This window comes from Melospiza melodia, chromosome 1 (genome assembly GCF_035770615.1).
Source record: "Melospiza melodia melodia isolate bMelMel2 chromosome 1, bMelMel2.pri, whole genome shotgun sequence".
Classification (NCBI taxonomy): Eukaryota; Metazoa; Chordata; class Aves; order Passeriformes; family Passerellidae; genus Melospiza; species Melospiza melodia.
The window spans coordinates 155,616,857-155,633,628 of NC_086194.1; the positions used below are offsets into that span (position 1 = coordinate 155,616,857).

General features: G+C 40.9%; 1 protein-coding gene across 3 annotated transcripts in view; it reads right to left on the reverse strand.

Annotated features, from left to right (window-relative positions):
* Positions 1-15,006, reverse strand: part of WWP1 (WW domain containing E3 ubiquitin protein ligase 1) — a 58,922-nt gene extending 43,916 nt beyond the window's left edge. For 2 of the 3 annotated variants that reach the window (XM_063172853.1, XM_063172834.1), the window contains exon 1: positions 14,862-15,006. The gene's annotated coding sequence lies outside the window, so the exon portion shown is untranslated. Of the gene's footprint in view, positions 1-10,127; positions 10,148-14,861 lie in introns of those variants that run through there. The other variant, XM_063172843.1, reaches the window with a different exon arrangement.
* Between the last annotated feature and the right edge of the window lie 1,766 nt (positions 15,007-16,772).

Consider the following 16,772-nt stretch of genomic DNA (forward strand, 5'->3'; position numbering starts at 1 on the left):
GGATATTTCTGATCATCAAAAGTTAAAATTACAGTAATAATTACACACAGGCAAATAGAGAACTTTAAGTTTTCTTTCCTCGAATGCCACAAACCTTACCACAAACCAAATGCCACTTTAAGAAGCAATGAAAATACTTATCACAAACACCAGCAGGGCCTTCTGAGAACCACTGAACATTTGCTTCATGTTGAATACAAAACTAATTTGTTCTTCACAAAAATTTCATCTCTCCTCCATTTGAGATGTTCTCCTTCTCTATGATTTACTATTTCAGGCCAATTTAGAAAGTCTACAGTTCCACTCTCTTTTCTAACAAATGTATGTTAAACAGGAATATAAAGCCCAATACAAATTTTGGTTTAGTTGCAATGGACTAGGGATACAGACAAGACATCATGTAGGCCAAGGTATGAGCTTTAATTAATCAGCAATTAATTGGTGTATGGGGGAAGGCAGGGGAAGAAAAAACAACCATACTCCTGTGAAACAGCCTTACTCCTATAGCTTCCAGTAAAAAGCTATATTCATGGATATCTTATACACTTAATGAAAATATTTGCTGGTTTGATTCCTTTCAAAAGAATGCCAGAATTTAAAATACTCATAAAGCTGGCAAAATGGTACCTTGACATGCCTCAGCCACTTACAGGAACTTTTTGACATATGCACTCTGTTGCACTCCTGTTAAGGAGCCAAAATTGTTTGAACACAAGAACAAACTTTAAGAAAAAGAAAATATTTCCTAGCTATGCTATTGTTTTAATTATTTCACGTTACACATCTTTCTAGCTGGCAAAGACTTTAACAAGGGTATATAAAGCTCTAAATGAACATATTGTAATAGTTAAGCAGGCAATAAGTCACACTTAAAATTACTAGAAGTTGCAAAAACATTGAAGAGATTTTTTTTCAATGTCAAATAAAAGCCTTGACAAGCTTCAGTTAATTGAAATTAAGTAAATGAATTGAACAAGAACTATGGAGTAATGAAGCACCATTAAGCAGCAGGTGGGTTTTTTGTCATTCTTACAGATACACTGAAAGAAATGGTTCAGAGGCAAAGCCCAGTAAACAGTGCTTCCATGTGTGACTCTTGCTAGACATGAGAGAAAAACAAAGTCCAAGTTACACAAACAGCTCTAACCTTTGATTTTTAATCTGGATGCCTTACACTGAATGTCTGAAATTCTTTCAATTTAACTTAGTAGATCTGTTTATATGACACTGGGGTATTACTTTTTTTTCTTCACAGACTAAAACACCTTCCACATCTTCTGGTATTCTGTTTTTGCCCCAAGCAGCCAATTCCCATACCTTTTTATCTGCATGAATTTAAACACTTCTTGTTTTTTGAACCTCTTATTTTTCTGTTGTTCTCACCTTTGCTACCTTTAAATTTCAGTCCTATGTATATTTTTCTTTGCATTTTATACCTATATAATCTAAAATTTTTCTGGGAGATATTTTAATTATTCCACACAAAAGTACACATGAAATCCATATGTTACAAATAAAAAATATTTCAGAATGCAACAAAGTAGCATGCATGCTTACCATCAGGTTTTCTACCTATGTCTTAAAATTATGCATGAAACTGAAGAACCTGAAACATTACAAGTCCCAACTTATTTGACAGTATGCTCAATGAAGGAAAGATTATTAACTTTCAGAATCCTTGTGAAAACAACTTAAGCAATAGTTCTATGCTCAAACTGAATGCAAAAGATGGTACAAAAGGTATTCAGAATCATAAAGCATAGATAAGTTTAATAATTACCCAGTAAATTTGTAAGGTGCTGTGAGTAGTACTGAACAGCCTCCTCACCTATGAGATACCATTTGTAAAACAGTAGCATGTGTCATTGTTTAACAGCTTAGAAGACACTAGAAATGGAAATCAGTTTTTCCCTGATCATTTAAAATAATGCTAAGAGTAGTGATTTTACTTCTCAGACAATGGAAATACACAGTGACAGAACTTCTAGGACAGGATTGTAGTAAAGATTGTAGTAAAGTTTGTTGAGCAACAAATTATTTTCTGTGGTACCTACTGCTAAACTTGAGTCAGAGGAATACTGAGGGACTGAAATGTAGGTCTCTACCTTAAATAAAAATCTAGGATAGTTTATAAAAATGCAAAGCTAACAACTTGAAACTATTTAATAGAATAGTTAGCTACTTATCAAGATCATAAGATTCCTTCAGATCCCTTTAGTACTTACTCCAATTCCTTAGGTACTGATGAGTTTAAAATACATATGCTAAAAAAAAATAACTATTTCATCAGGCACATAAATATCACCTATACAAACAGATCTGGAAACCCTGAAAGGATAGTAAAATGTACTATTCAAAACATTTGTAACTGTAGGACATATTCTATGCTAATGGTGAATATTGGAAACTTTTTTTTTTTTTTTTAAGTAGAGGTGCTCCAGTGCCTCAATCACCTTGATGGCCTTTAATTAAACTCTCTCCAGCACATCCATGTCTCCTTTGTACTGAGTAGCCCAGTACTGGGCACAGCGCTCCAGATGTTGCCTCATCACCAGTGCTGAATAAAAAGCAAGGACCACCTCCCTCAACCAGACTGAGATCCTTTGTCTAATGCAGCCCAGGAACCAGTCACCCTCTGTCCCCATGGCATATTGCTGCATCATGTTCAACCTCACGTTCACCAGGACCCCCAGATATCTTCTGCCAAGAGAATGTTTTGCTTCTCCAGTCAAAACACAAACATACTACCAAAACCATCTTCAACTTACAATGTCCCTCACTCCTTTATCTAAGAACACTTTACAAGTATTACCCTAAAAAAAAGAGAATTACTTGAGGCTGAGAGATCTGGAAAAGGACCAAAGCTTGTTAATTAGTACTTCAACAAAACAAATGAGAAGAAAGCTGTGAGAATATCCTCATGCTTTCTGTTTTCATCAACATACTTTTGGGAGTGAATCTTCAGACCAGCCAGAAGAGTCAGGGATATAGCAGCATTTAATTTCTCATCTTTTTACCAAGGGCACAGTACATACTGGTGATATAAACACAGTAGTGGTTTCCTTAGGATCTGCTTTCACAGAAGTAGAATGTCAGCTTCAGCACTCTCCTCTTCCAAGAGTTACAAGGCCTTGACAATAGGACAAGGCACTAGTTTTCCCTGACAGCAAACACACAACTTCTCCAGAGATACTCCGACGTGCCTGATACACTGTAAATATTTCGTTACTAAGTTCCAAGTTGCCAACCCTGCAGCAGATCGACAGAGAACTGAAGTGGAAAGCAAACTGTAACTCTTCTTAAAACACAGGACATTCTGAGATGGAAGAGAACCCCAAGGATCACCCTATCCAACTCCTGACTCCACACAGTGCAACATAAAAGTTAAACATCTTTTAATATAAAGTCAAAAACATCTCAGAGCACTGTCTAAATGCTTCCTGAACAGGATGGATTGGTCAGTTCCCAGGGCTATGATATTATTGGTGTTGGGATACACTTGGTGGGATGAGTCTCACGGCTGGACCACTGGGAAGGAGGGCTACTGGCTGTTCAGGAGCAAAAGGCAGGGCAGGCAAGGTGGAGGAATTGCTCTGTTTGTGAGCAAGGGTTTGACTGCACATCCTTCCAGTTAGTGATGATACGATTGAGAGCCCCTGAGAGAGGATTAGGGGTATGGAAGAAAAGGAGTTGTTGCAGTGGGTGTCTACCACTGATACCCCAGCCAGCACATAATCACTGATGAATTATTCTCAAGGCAATTTAGGGGAAACCTATGAATTTGTAGCCCTTGCCCTCATAAAAGATTTCAATTAATATCAATCAGGAGCACCATACCACTGTGATGAGGAAGTATTGGAAATTCTTGAAGTCTGTAGGATGTAACTCCTTGTCACAGGTACTCAGTGAGCCAGCTAGAAAAGATGCCCTCCCAGACTTGCTACTCGTGAATACAGAACTCGTGGGGGATGTGACAGTAGTTTGCTGTCTTGGCAGCTGTGATCATGAAATGATCCTGTTTAGCTTTATATCCTTCTAGGATACGGTCTCTGACCTTGTGGATGAAGGGAAGGTGGCAGATACAGTTCTGGATTTTAGCAAGGCTTTTGATACTGTTCCTCACAACATCCTTCAGGACAAGTTGCCCAACTGGGAAGAGCAGGTTCATGGTATGCTCAGTGAAGAACTGTCTGAAGGGCAGAGCTCAAAGGCTTGTACCAAATGGGACTGGTGACCCGTCCCAGTGCTGTTCCTCAAGGCTCAGTTCCAGGGCCAGTCCTGTTCAATATTCATATCAATGAACCAGATACTGGAGTTGAATGGACCAGTATCAAGTCTGCTGAAAACTGGGGAGGGAGGTGCTATCTCCTGTCCAGGCTGTTTAGTGACAGGACATGCAGAAATGGTTCAACATTGAGTCAGGGGAAGTTCAGACCTGACATTAGAAAGTATTCCCTCACTGAGAAGGTGGTTAAACACTGTAACAGGTTTCTTAGAGAGATGGTCTATGCCCCAGGCCCATCAGTGCTTAAGAGACATTCAGACAGTGCCCTTAACAACATAGTTTACCTTGCTGTCAGCCCTGAACTGCTCAGGCAGGTGGACTAGATGATCACTGTAGGTTCCTGCTAATTGAAATATTGTACTCTATTTTATTCTTGCAAACTGACAGCTTGGGGACATGCCCACTTCCCTGGTAAGGTTGTTCCAGTGCTTGACCCCACTTTTGAGATCCTTTCCAACATACGCCATTCCATGATTCAGCAGAGAATTTCTGATTAACCAACCAAACCAAAACAGTTTTAAGCAACTCTCTCACCTCCTATCACCGCACACCAGAAGATCAGCCCCTCCTTATCTGTTCCCCATCATAAGGGAGCTGTAGACAGCAATGACGTCACCTCTACGTCTCATCTTCTCTAAGCCAAGCAAACACAGTATCCTGAGCTGCCCCTCATATCATGTCCTCTACTCCTCCTTTGGACAAATTCTAACATTCTTCACATTGGGTCTGATATAAATATTACTGTATATTTATATACAATATAAACTCTCCTTCTTAAGCCAAGTTGTATGCATTTTCCAACCCTCCATCTCAGAAACCAAATCTTCATCTACTGCTATTGATATAGAGAGCAAGCTATATACAAACAGCATTTTCTCCATTTTTTTCAAGTACGTTCATTGACCATTGCTACGAATGCTTCAGAATTGATCTGTGCATTATCCATAATGTATTACCAGCCTCATATAAGGGTCTAAGAAAAAATATAGTACCATTACAGAAGTTTACAAAAAACTGTATTTCTGAGTGTTATGCAAGAGGCCCAGACAAATGACTATGATTCCATTGCACACATCTGGCTGTTCTGGTCTGCCTTATACTTGGACCTTCTTAGCCTTGTTTTCCCAAGCAAACATCACATGCATGACTCATACTGTCCACCTGCCTCTCCCCCCTCTTCCTTTCATCTCCATCCCTCTAAGTGAATCTGTTCACCACCAAATTCAGCTAAAATAAACTGAGAAGTAATATCTTCTGAAACACTAAGTTCCCATGAGTTTCACAAAGTTCAATAGCCTAGCAGAGGAAAGAGACACAATTCCACGTGCTTGCTGAGCAAAGGCTGCAGCGTGAGTTCAAGCTCTCTACACTGCCTGACTCAAAAGCTGCAGAAACACCACAGAAAGCTCTGAATCAGTCTGAGCTGCAGCAGTGCACAGTACCTTTTTTATTACAAGTAAGAAGGGTCTAGAACAGCACATGAAGCAAAGAATTGTAACTGTAAGAAAAGTCTGTATGGAGCCTAGTTCCACTGCTACAGAGCAACTTACCACAAAATATTTACAGCATGCATTGCTTGCAAATCTTAATCACAATGATGCCTCTAGGTCCTACCACAATGCCAAATATTGAAAAATACCACAATGCCTCCTCTGCGTGTTACAGATAAAAATACACACACAGTGAAACAAACAGAGTAAACAACTTTCATGTTTCTTGAACAGAACAATGGTAGGTAAAGGCCAACACATATGTCAAGATATCAGGGAAGAATATTTTCTCCTTAATTCTAATATTTAGCTAAATAGTTCTCATATCTGTCAGAACACGATATATGCTAGCCACACAAGCCTTCTGGGTTGTCTTCTGTTATGCAGAATCCTAATGCTTAGTATAAATTACTGCTCATCAGACTTGCATCAAGAGCAATGTAAAGCAATATATTAAGATAGATTGTTAAAATATGGGCAGATTTTAGTGTACCTACACTGCAAACAGAAAACTTTAGCCCCTAGTTACATATAGGTACTTCCATATTAAACTATGTAGGTAACCTATTTTCACCATATGGAAAATGGAGAACTATGAGCTTCTGAACAGGCAGAGAGCCTGAGCACATACCAAGAGTGCCCAGATAGCTTATAAAATCCACTTGCAGGAATTTGTGTCTGTCAGCACCACCTTATTAGTTACAATAGCTTTGACTGGTGTAAACACATCTCTGCTGCAGCCATAGCAAAATTAGCAAACATGGAACAGCTTTTAAGACATTAACCAAGAGTGCTGCTGTTACTCTTACATCCCCCCCACTATGTTTTTATGGGATATGAAAAAGGTGACTAAGGAATACCAATAATGGGAAATACATTATTACTGATCCACAAAATAGTTTCCCAGCCTCCCCATTGTTTTGATAAGTCACAAAAAAGCAATAATTCAAAGAGGGGAAGAGAAGCCTACTCAGTGTTATGAGAAAGTGGCAGAAAGGGTTTTGCGCAATTTTTGTCAGTAAGACATTTGATGTGATCCACCTCTCACCAGTAACTTTATCTCAAAAAATAGCTCAAAGAGGTATAAGTAGAATTCACTGCATGTTCTCACTCTCTTTTCTCTGAATATTTGATTTTTTAAAAGTGCTATGCAAGGCTCTTTCCAGCTGTCAATCTCAGCAGTGTTAAAACACTAAAACATGTCTGTCCTACTTCCAGTCACAGACTGCACTAATCTTCCCTACTGCTACCTGAGAGCATTCAGCCAAGCACTGGCGCTTGCTTTTTCAAAAATAGCCCTTCAGTCTCTACAGTGCTGGAGAATTCAACCTGATCCTTACCAGGGCTCTAAGTTGATGAATAATTCTCACGTCTTAAAACAAACAGTTGCCTGTTTCTGCTAATTATTTTCCAATCCAATTTTAGTCTGAGTTAATATAATTCCAAAATTTAACTACAATAAAAAATCGCAAGTTGAGAATATGAAAATTAATAAAAAACAGGTCACTGTTTTTATTAATAAATAAAAATTATTAATTAATTAATAAAATTAATTAAAAACAGGTTGTACCAGAAGGTCCCAAGGTTTGACTTCTCAAGGGTCAATACTGAACCACAAGAATATCTTGCATAGTAAGTTTAACACATCATTACAAAAGCAACAGTGAATGAAAACACACTTTCATGAAGGTCACCATCCTTTCTAGATAAAAGCTAAAGACTAAGTTATAAAACTTAAAATTATTAACACCTTATTCTTGTGAGCAACACTGCTTTGAAATCAGGTGCCTACAAAAAGTGCACAGAAAAGACCAGCTTCCCACTGAAGGAGGTCAAAGTCATTCCCTAATTCAGGTTGGTTTTCAAGGGACTTGTGAGGGTAGATATTAGAAGAAAGATAAGCAAGAGAAAAGCATCTCCAGCATCTTTTACTCACAAAATATACACTTGCATAGTATGGTCAACACCCAGGCATTCAGCCTGAAGAGCACTAGAAATGCTTAGTCATTGCCTAAGTCTTCATCCCTACAAATCTCTCCTCCTCCTGCTGTCCTTTCTTGTGCCTTCCCCAGTTGTACTGTACAGCTTTCAAGATGGGGCAGGACACAGAAGAAGTTGAAAAAATACACAAAGCATTCATTCAAGCTAGGAATGCACTGTGCACAGAAACAGTGGCATGATGACATTGTCTGTTTTATTCTTTAGTCTATTCCTACATCTTCTACATCAACCTTTAGAAACACCAGTTTTTAAGCTGTGGAGTGTCACTAAACATCTGGGAAAATGTTCTTAGTTCCCTCTGTTATATGGGAGGGACTGAAACACAAAATGTTCAAACATGCAGGAAAAGCAGCCCAAAGTATATGTCTCTGCTAATAAAGATTTATTTAATCAATTTTGATTACTTATAGCCTTTAAAGCTTTGAAACTGAAGCAACCAGCATGATAGATTTATACAAGAGACAAGAACAGTAACCAACTCTGAAAGTAGACTGTCCCTGACAGTTATATTCAAAAAAACCAACCAAAACATAAACAAACTGTAAAAAAAAAAAAAAAAAAAAAAGCTACAGTGGGCAGTTTAGACTAACTAGCTCTTTGAAAGTATTTTAAAATACATTTACTTTATGTACTAAAATACTATCTCTATGATATTTTTATTAAAATCCCTATTTCTTAGCAATGGATTTTCTCCTTGTCTGTTTGTTCTTTATTTTGAATCATACATCAGTTAATCTCAACTGAACTGTGTAAGAATTACTTCTTGATAGACTACCCTCCACAACTTTTCAAAGTGTTCTCTAATACCTCTTTGTTTAGTTATATGACACAGGATTAACAGCATGAGCTGAAAGTTATATTTAATATTTAAGGTTCTGTGTGCCTCTGCTAGAGGCCTCTCTTCACTTTCTTTTAATGCTAAAAATTAACAACATTTTTCATTTTATTTGCACAGAAGCTGTACTACTCTGATAGTTTTCTTCTCAATCAGTTATATTTTCCTGATCAAACACTGAATACAAACAACAAAGAAACACAACAGTTCATTTGTAAAATATCTGGGAGATTCCCAAAACCATTTTCCATAGAACAGTAACAAATACGCTTATGTAAGTAATATAAAAATAGCATGTAAGCTCATATATGTTATATTCTGAATACATTCCAACATTTAGATTTTTACTCCATTTCTGATGGGACATTTTTGTAAAACAGTTCTTCACTGTGTTTGGTTCTTGTTACCAAATACTTCATTACACCTCATTTTGAGGAATAGCTGTAGCTACTCTTTCCTACATTAGGTCTCCTATGTTAACACAGCAAATGTACCTATCACCAAATATTACCTTACCCACTGTTATTTCCATCTGAAGGTCCAACTTTCACTACTTAATTACCAATTTTGTCAGTTCATTAGCAGAAGACTTTTTATCATGTTATGAAGTAAGATTCCAAATAGTTTTCTTTCCCATGGCTATTCCCTTAACAATGCAATTTAATTCACCATCCCATGACAAAATTTTGTCAGCAACCTCTTACAAGACATTCAGTCAGGGATTTATTTTATTCTGGAATGACATACAGATATCAGTCTTCCACCAGATTTTCAATACTAACTGATTTTTTACTGTCCTTGTAACTGGCATCTTGAAGTCAAAATCCATCTTCTTTTCCTCTCTTTCTTTTTTTTTAATGCCCAAAACCTTTTCAGCTACTAAGTAAGAAAAGTGATCATTTTTTAAAAAGATAACACTGTACAAAGATAGTTGGAAGTGGAAAATAAATATTGCCAAGAATGGAGGAAAAAAGGGAACTGAAATTTAAGAAGAAGCAGTTTCCACAATTCTAACCTGAGGAGAAAAGCGAAGTTTGCCAATCTTATTACTATTCATCTTCTATTGAGCTTTCCTCTCATATTTTACTTTGCTTTTTAACTGTTATGCTTATAAACATAACTTTATGTCATCACAGATGCTAGGAAATACAAGAGAGAAATGTGTATGTAATTTTGGTACACCGGTTACTAAAAACAAGGTCAGCTTTTAAGACTAAGGTATTATGATCTGCTCAACAGCTTTACTCCATCCTTACAAACAACAAACAAAAAAAAAAGTCTTTCTGAATTTCTCAAGAGCTATCACAGCACTCCGTTTCAAAACTGGACATGTGTTATTTTTTCAATTTTGATGCCAAAGCATATTGTGCAATTTTACAGATTAACAACTTTATCTTTCCTGTTTACTTTAGCCCATTCGAAAACTACAACTCATTTGATTTGATTTATACTGAGAATTTCTGGCGATCTTGAAATAGCACATAAAATCCAAAGTCCTCCCATATTTTTCACCCACCTATATGAGGAACAGGTAGAAGTTTTTTGTTGCTTCCTTTTTTCAAGGATTCTTCTGCTAATCTCCGGCTCCATTCAGATCTTATACCAAAAGATCTGGGTTAAAAACCCCAGTGATGAGAAATATGTGCAGAGTATCCTGTTTACTGCTCTCCAGGCTCACAGAGGCACAGATGAGAGCTCTCCTCTGCCCACTTCAGGCTGCAAGGTGAAGACACTTAAATGCATAAACCAGAATTATTTTGCTGCTTATCTTTAGAATCCGACTTCCCCTTCTCATCAGTTTTTAAATTGCTTTCCTCTATCTTCAAGACAATATCCTGCAAAATAAGCCTAAAATCCTAATGGAATCAAAGTAGATGGGAGTAATTCTGTGCTGTTTGAACTACTTGAGGGGTCAGATACTAACATGCATCTGCATTCTCAATGCTATTTACACGTAAGACAAATCAAGAGATTGTCCTACTGTGTAACAGATAATTTTATTCAGAAAAAAGTATTCAGGTTTTGAACTGGTTACATTTAAGTATGCTCAGATGCTAGCCACTTAAAGCTGAACAAAAGCATATCTAACATATTCCAATGAAAAGAAAAATGGTGGTTAATAAAAACTGAAGAACATAATCTGCTTTGTTAAACGCATGCTTCACTCCAATTTTATTGATGACTTTATTTTAGTCAAAAGCCATTATAAAGTAACACAACCAGCTCAGTAAATTTTAGCTGACTCTTGGAAATTAAGTAGAATTTGTAAGTTAAATCCAAAGCCATACTCTCTTTTAGCAGGATTTTAAAAGTGATTTTTTGACAGTACTGAATTACCAAACTGTACATTAGATTAACAACTTACTTACACAGCCCCCAACACTGACTGAGGGGAGAACAAATCAAAATAGAATTATTTTTTTGTCATACATAGGTTGCTATAAAACTACAGCAGTACAGTCATGTAAACCTGCAATGATTAATTACTTCTTACTGTATGTGCAATAATTAGTAAATCTCTATGTAAAAGAAACCTAAAGGTTTTCCTGACATACTTTCCCTGCAATGCTAAGAAATTAAAAAAAAAAAAAAAAAAGCAATGAAAACAAAACAAAATCAAACCTAGCACGCTCCCCTGTAAACAATTCTGACATCCTATAACCACTCTGACAGCTTCCCTGGAATCTCCAGGGTTTCTCTCTAAAGCAACACTACACTTGGAAAACAGAGCTAAACTTAAATATGCTTCTGATTAAACCAGCAGCTCCTCAAACAGCAAATAGATATCACAAGCAGCAGTAATTAGAGCTTTTCTCTTACAAAAAGCAACTAAAAACAAAAACTCCCTCTAAGTCTCTCTTAAAGGTATCATAGCACATTTTAGCAAAAACTGTGCCATGTCAGTGCTCTACAGGGGAGAGGGCCAGGGCAGGGAAAGAGGGTGCACCACTCTAAGACTTCATCTTTCTTACAAGCCTTTGGAATGCCTCTTCTGGGCACTCCTAACTCCTGCTGGTAAGTAGAGGAGGTTTCTCTTTCCAACTGTATTATTGTTCTTCAAGAAAACAGTGGTGACACCTCCAGTATTTCCAATGATCCTTACCTCCAGCCACTTTATGTAACCACAGGAGAACTCCAGCACACCACAGTAAATCTGAATGAACACCGACACAGAATGTGGCCTACTGACGCAATGGCAGCAAACTTGGAAAGAAGGACCTGGATGTAACCAGCTCCTATTGCCTGCACTGGGACACAGACCTGAGAATATAGAAGAGTGTCACTATATTGCACAACTCAGAACTCAAATGAAGAGTTCAGCAGTTCTGGTTAACAAGTTTCGCAAGGAGAGGAAAAATAACAGAATTTTTGCTAATATGACACTACCATAGAAACTGGGGAATCCTGCCCCAGTTCAGACACTTTATTACAGGCACACTGGAGCAGCTTTTCTGACTTTGAGTCACTATGCAACTGATTTTCTGGCAGAGCCAGAAGGGTTTTTTTCTTTTTCTTTTTTTTTAATTCAGGTGAATGTTACACTCTGCAGAAGCAGGCAAGTGCAGTACAAGGCCTGCCTAAAAGAGAGAGAACATTTTTATCAGTAGCTTCACTCCTTTTCAGTCTTCAAGAAGAGTCTTTTTACCACAGCTAAAAGTAACTAACAAGAATCACTTAAAGACAGCTTGCAGCAAGCACTTATTTTGGTTATCACTCCGTTCATTACTTCACCTAGCCTTCACACTCCGTTATTTCAACTCAATTCTAAAATGAACTGGGGGGTTTTTGTGGAGGATTTAGATTGCAGGGGTTTTTTAAGCTAGCAATAAGTATTTACCTTAAGTGCATAAAGAGAAGCCATTTCCAATTAACAGGCATGGCTTAGGTCATGATATTTTGATCATGGTACCTTAATTTTCAAGTCTAATGCTTTAATGGCATAGGAAGTACAAAGAAACTGAATGTGATACCAACTCCCTGTTGTAGATCCTTGCTCCTGATTCTTCCTGTCCAAAACCCAGAAGGAATCTCTTTCCCCACACACATTCTTTCATGAAAAACAACAGGGAAGTGGGGAGAAATTCCAACTTATCAAAATTTCCGACTTCATACTGAAAGATAAAAAGATGAATACCAGTAAAACTAGCAGACACTTCTCCTTCCAAGGGTTCCACAGACTCGTGAAAAGGGGTTGGCTCTGAGCTCCATCAGTATTCCTGTGATTTAAGAAGCACTTGTAGGCAAAGTGATTATTTAAAGTTTATTGAAAACCCTTTAACGAAAACATACTGGCTGACTTACAGTGGTTTTTTCACTGAAATTAAACAACAAATGTAAACTATTTTACAAACAAAAATAATCCATATCCTTTTGGTAACAAAGTGTCCCATACCAAGAGAATAAATCAGTCCAAATGCTCTCAAGCTTTCAAGTATAATTTTGTGTTTAAGGGAATTATTCTACAGTATCATTGGGGAAAGTCCATGGATAGTACTAGGCTGCTCAAGCTAGAAGCACTTACAGGACTAGACCTTTAAAATATAGCTCAAAATCCACACTAAGGAGGTGATAAAGGGATTCTAAACCCACAAGTTCACAAGCAGCATCAACCAGAAGTATTTCTCCTTGCCCCATTTGAAAGCATCTTGGTCATGAATCCAAGTAAATTGTGGTTTTGCGGCTGTAAAATTTTTCTTAAAAGGATGAAAAATTCTCAGATTTTTTCTATAAGTAAATTGATTTAATCTTTATTAGTATTTAAATCAACCAGAAATTGTTATTCAGTTTAGACCTTGACCAAACAGACTCAGATAAGGCAGTATACAAAATTCTTTAAAAATATACAACCAGTTCAAGTTAGTAAAGCTTTACCACAGCCAATAGCAGTCCCTTTGTTTCTATACTGCAGAGATTAAACCAGAATACCAATTTTAAGAGTAGACTTATTACAATGAAGATCATACTGTCTTTCAGAGGTATGTCCATATATAACCCAGCTACCTGCAGTCAGTGATTGCATCTCCTAGTAAACCAGTATTATTAAACTTGCCTAACCTGAGTTTTTTCCAATGCACGGCATCCTGATTACTTTTTATAAGACACAGCTGCCCTTTGAAAGTGCAACCGAAATATAAATATCTTTTTTTACAGTTTCACCCAAACATCGAAGAGCTCTCATTAAAATAATTAGATGGTGTTAAGTCCTTTTCTCTCTTTGATGTACAGTTTAAACATTTATAGATCTGGAAGCAGAGCTAGCTCATCCTAGTTAAACTGGGATGAGAATTGGTATCATTCCAAAAATAAGACAACTACAAATAAAATCAAGTAAATAAACACACCGAGTTGTAACATTTTGCAACAACATAAACAAAGATAAAGGACACAAACAGGTCTTCTGAGGTCTTCAATTCCCACAGTCTGCTCAGCCAAACACCCATCACAGGGACCCCGAGAGACGAGCAGACACCCAAAACCTGAGCGCTGACCGAGCACCCCCCGTGTCCCCTGCGCCCGGCACCGTGAGGGGACACGGCTCCTCACTGCCTCCCTCCCCGGCTCCACCAAAGAAAGGTGAACATAAACGCGACAATATTTCTCTCCTCTGCTTTCACCCCGCACATGAGCGAGCCAGGGCCGGCCGTGGAGCTGCCTCAGTGACTCCTGGCCACTAAAGCCTCTCGCAATCCACTCAGCGTTGACACAGGTCACGACTCAGCCCCCAGTCACCCTCGCAAAGGCCGTAGACAGGAATAAACAAGGTTATTCGCTGACATCGGACACCGGCGACACTCCCCCTCCCTGTCCCCCCGCCCCACAGAGACACAGGCTCACCACAGCCCCGACCCTCCCTCCCCTCGCCAGGTGCGGGCCCAGAGGCCCTCAGCCCTGTCCAGACGCGAGCCACAGTGGGAGACGGCAGGGAAAACCAGCAATTCTCCGAACACCATGTGGGGCATCGGGAGGGGAGAAGCAACAGCCGCCGCCCCCCGCCAGCAGAGCCCGAGGGGTGCGACGAGTGGAAGTGCCGGAAAGGAGAGACCGAGACCTCCCTACGGCTCCCTTCGCCATTTTAGCCCCCACGCCCATTCCCCTCCTCCCCGCCCCTCGATGACAAGGGGCAGATCGCAGCCGTCCAGCGCCCACCCCCCTGGCTGCCCACGGCCGAGCGGCGGCGAGGAGCGAGGACAGCAGCCCGGCCAGACCGCAAACCAGAGCGGCTGCGGCACAGCCTGTTTTGCGCCCTTACCGTGCTCGCAGCCTCACAGCTGCTGCCGCCTCCTTCTCCTTCCTTCCACCTTTCTCTGCTTCTTCTTCGCTTCCTCGCCGCCGCGGCGGCTCCTCACCCCTCCGCGCCGCGCTCCGCCGCCGCCGCCGCGCAGAATGATGCCATCTCACAGCGGCATCGGCGGCTCCCGCACAACAGCCCTCCTCCCGCCCCTCCCGGCACCGCTCCCGCTGCCGCTCCCGCTGCTCCCGCCCGGCGCCTCCGACGGCCGGGCCAGCCTCGTGCGCGCTCCCGGGGCACGGGCAGCAGGAACTTGTGGAGCCGGAGCCGCTGGAGCCGCCCCGGCGGGAGGGCCCAGTCGGGACCGAGCAGTGCGCAGCGGCGGTGGGAGGGAAGAGGCGAGCCTGAACCGAGGCTCTTCAAAGGGGACAGGGCTTATTCCTAGCGCCTGCCCCGGGCTGAACCAAGTCGGGCGCCGCGGCGGGGAGAAGAGCCGAGAGCACGGAATCGACCTCGGGGGAGGCGGGGCCGGGCTGCAGCCCCGGGGCACGGTCCGCGGGACAGAGCCTGCTGGGGCAGGATAAGCGGGGCTCCTGCAAGTCGCTGTCCCCCGACAAGGCTCCTCTGCGGCGCGGAGAGCCTGCACACCCCGCTGCGGTGCGGGCGATAAAGGCGGGGGGTGTCTCCTCCACCCGCCTCCCGCCCTCCCTTCCCGGCCGTGCAGGCAGGGCGGGATCCTGTGCCCCGCCGGCAGCCTCTGCCGCCGCCGTGACAGGAGCCCCTGCCCGTGATCCCCCTGGCTGCTGCCCGTCCTCCACCGCCGAGCCTCCTCTGCCTCTCTGAGTAGCGCAGCCCTTCCCGTTGTGGGGCGGACGGATGTGGGCAGGGAGAGCAGCTCCGCGCAGCCCTCGGCAGCGGCGCAGAGCGGCCCCGCTGCGGGGCCAGACGCTGCCCGCCCGCCCGGCGACACCTCCGGGAGCCCCGGCACGGGCCCGGGGCCGGCTGTCCGCTGGCAGGAGCCACAGGCCTCCCCTGCGGATTTACAAACCCAAAAGTGGTTATATGCACAAGTGTGTGGAGCTGAAGTTGTGTCTTACATTGAAGACCAATGAAGCTTTGTCTTCGTACCGTACAACATAACGCTGTGGAGGCAGTGATAGCATGAACTTTCGGGCATAAACAAGGCCTTTGAGTGGTTGTCTCAGAAAGTCCAGCACTACTGTTAATTGAAAGGAACAAAAGCTTACAGTATGAGACCCTGAAGCAACTTTCAGCAACGTCTGGTATTTCATTATTCTTAAAAAACATCATGGGGGCCAGCAATCTGATTTGGGCATGTAAATTCCTTCAGGAAATAAAAGGAATGCTCTCAAAAATACTACTTTCCAACCTATTCATTCTTCTTAGAAAATCTGCAGGAAAACAAAGTTTGCAAACAGAGTTTGGAAAGGAAACAGTATTTACAGTTTGGCTTTAAAAGTATCTTAGAGTATTCTAGAATAAAGAAAAATACTGGTATTCTCTTGACTGGTGGTAATACTAGTACAAGCGACTGAATACTGTGATGATTTCAGCTTCTGTACACAGCAAATGTAACAATATATGGGCTCTACACTCACAACATCTGGCATGGGCAGTAAGATGAGCTGTATGCAGTTGGCAATCTAGTTGCTAATTGCGAGGTAACCAAGTTGATCCATCTGATTTACAGAATTCAGCATATACTATTTTCTCACAACAGCTAAAACATACATTTAAAGAAAACTAGAGTCCCTCTTTAGTTCTGAGATTGTCCAAAATTAGGAACTTGCTTACACAAAGAATCACTTCTACAATATTTTGGTGGAATTTCTGGAGTGTGGTAATAAGCTCTATCTTGCTTTCCTGGCTGTTTGTTTTTCTAGGGTAAAGCAATCTAATTGTAATGGATGT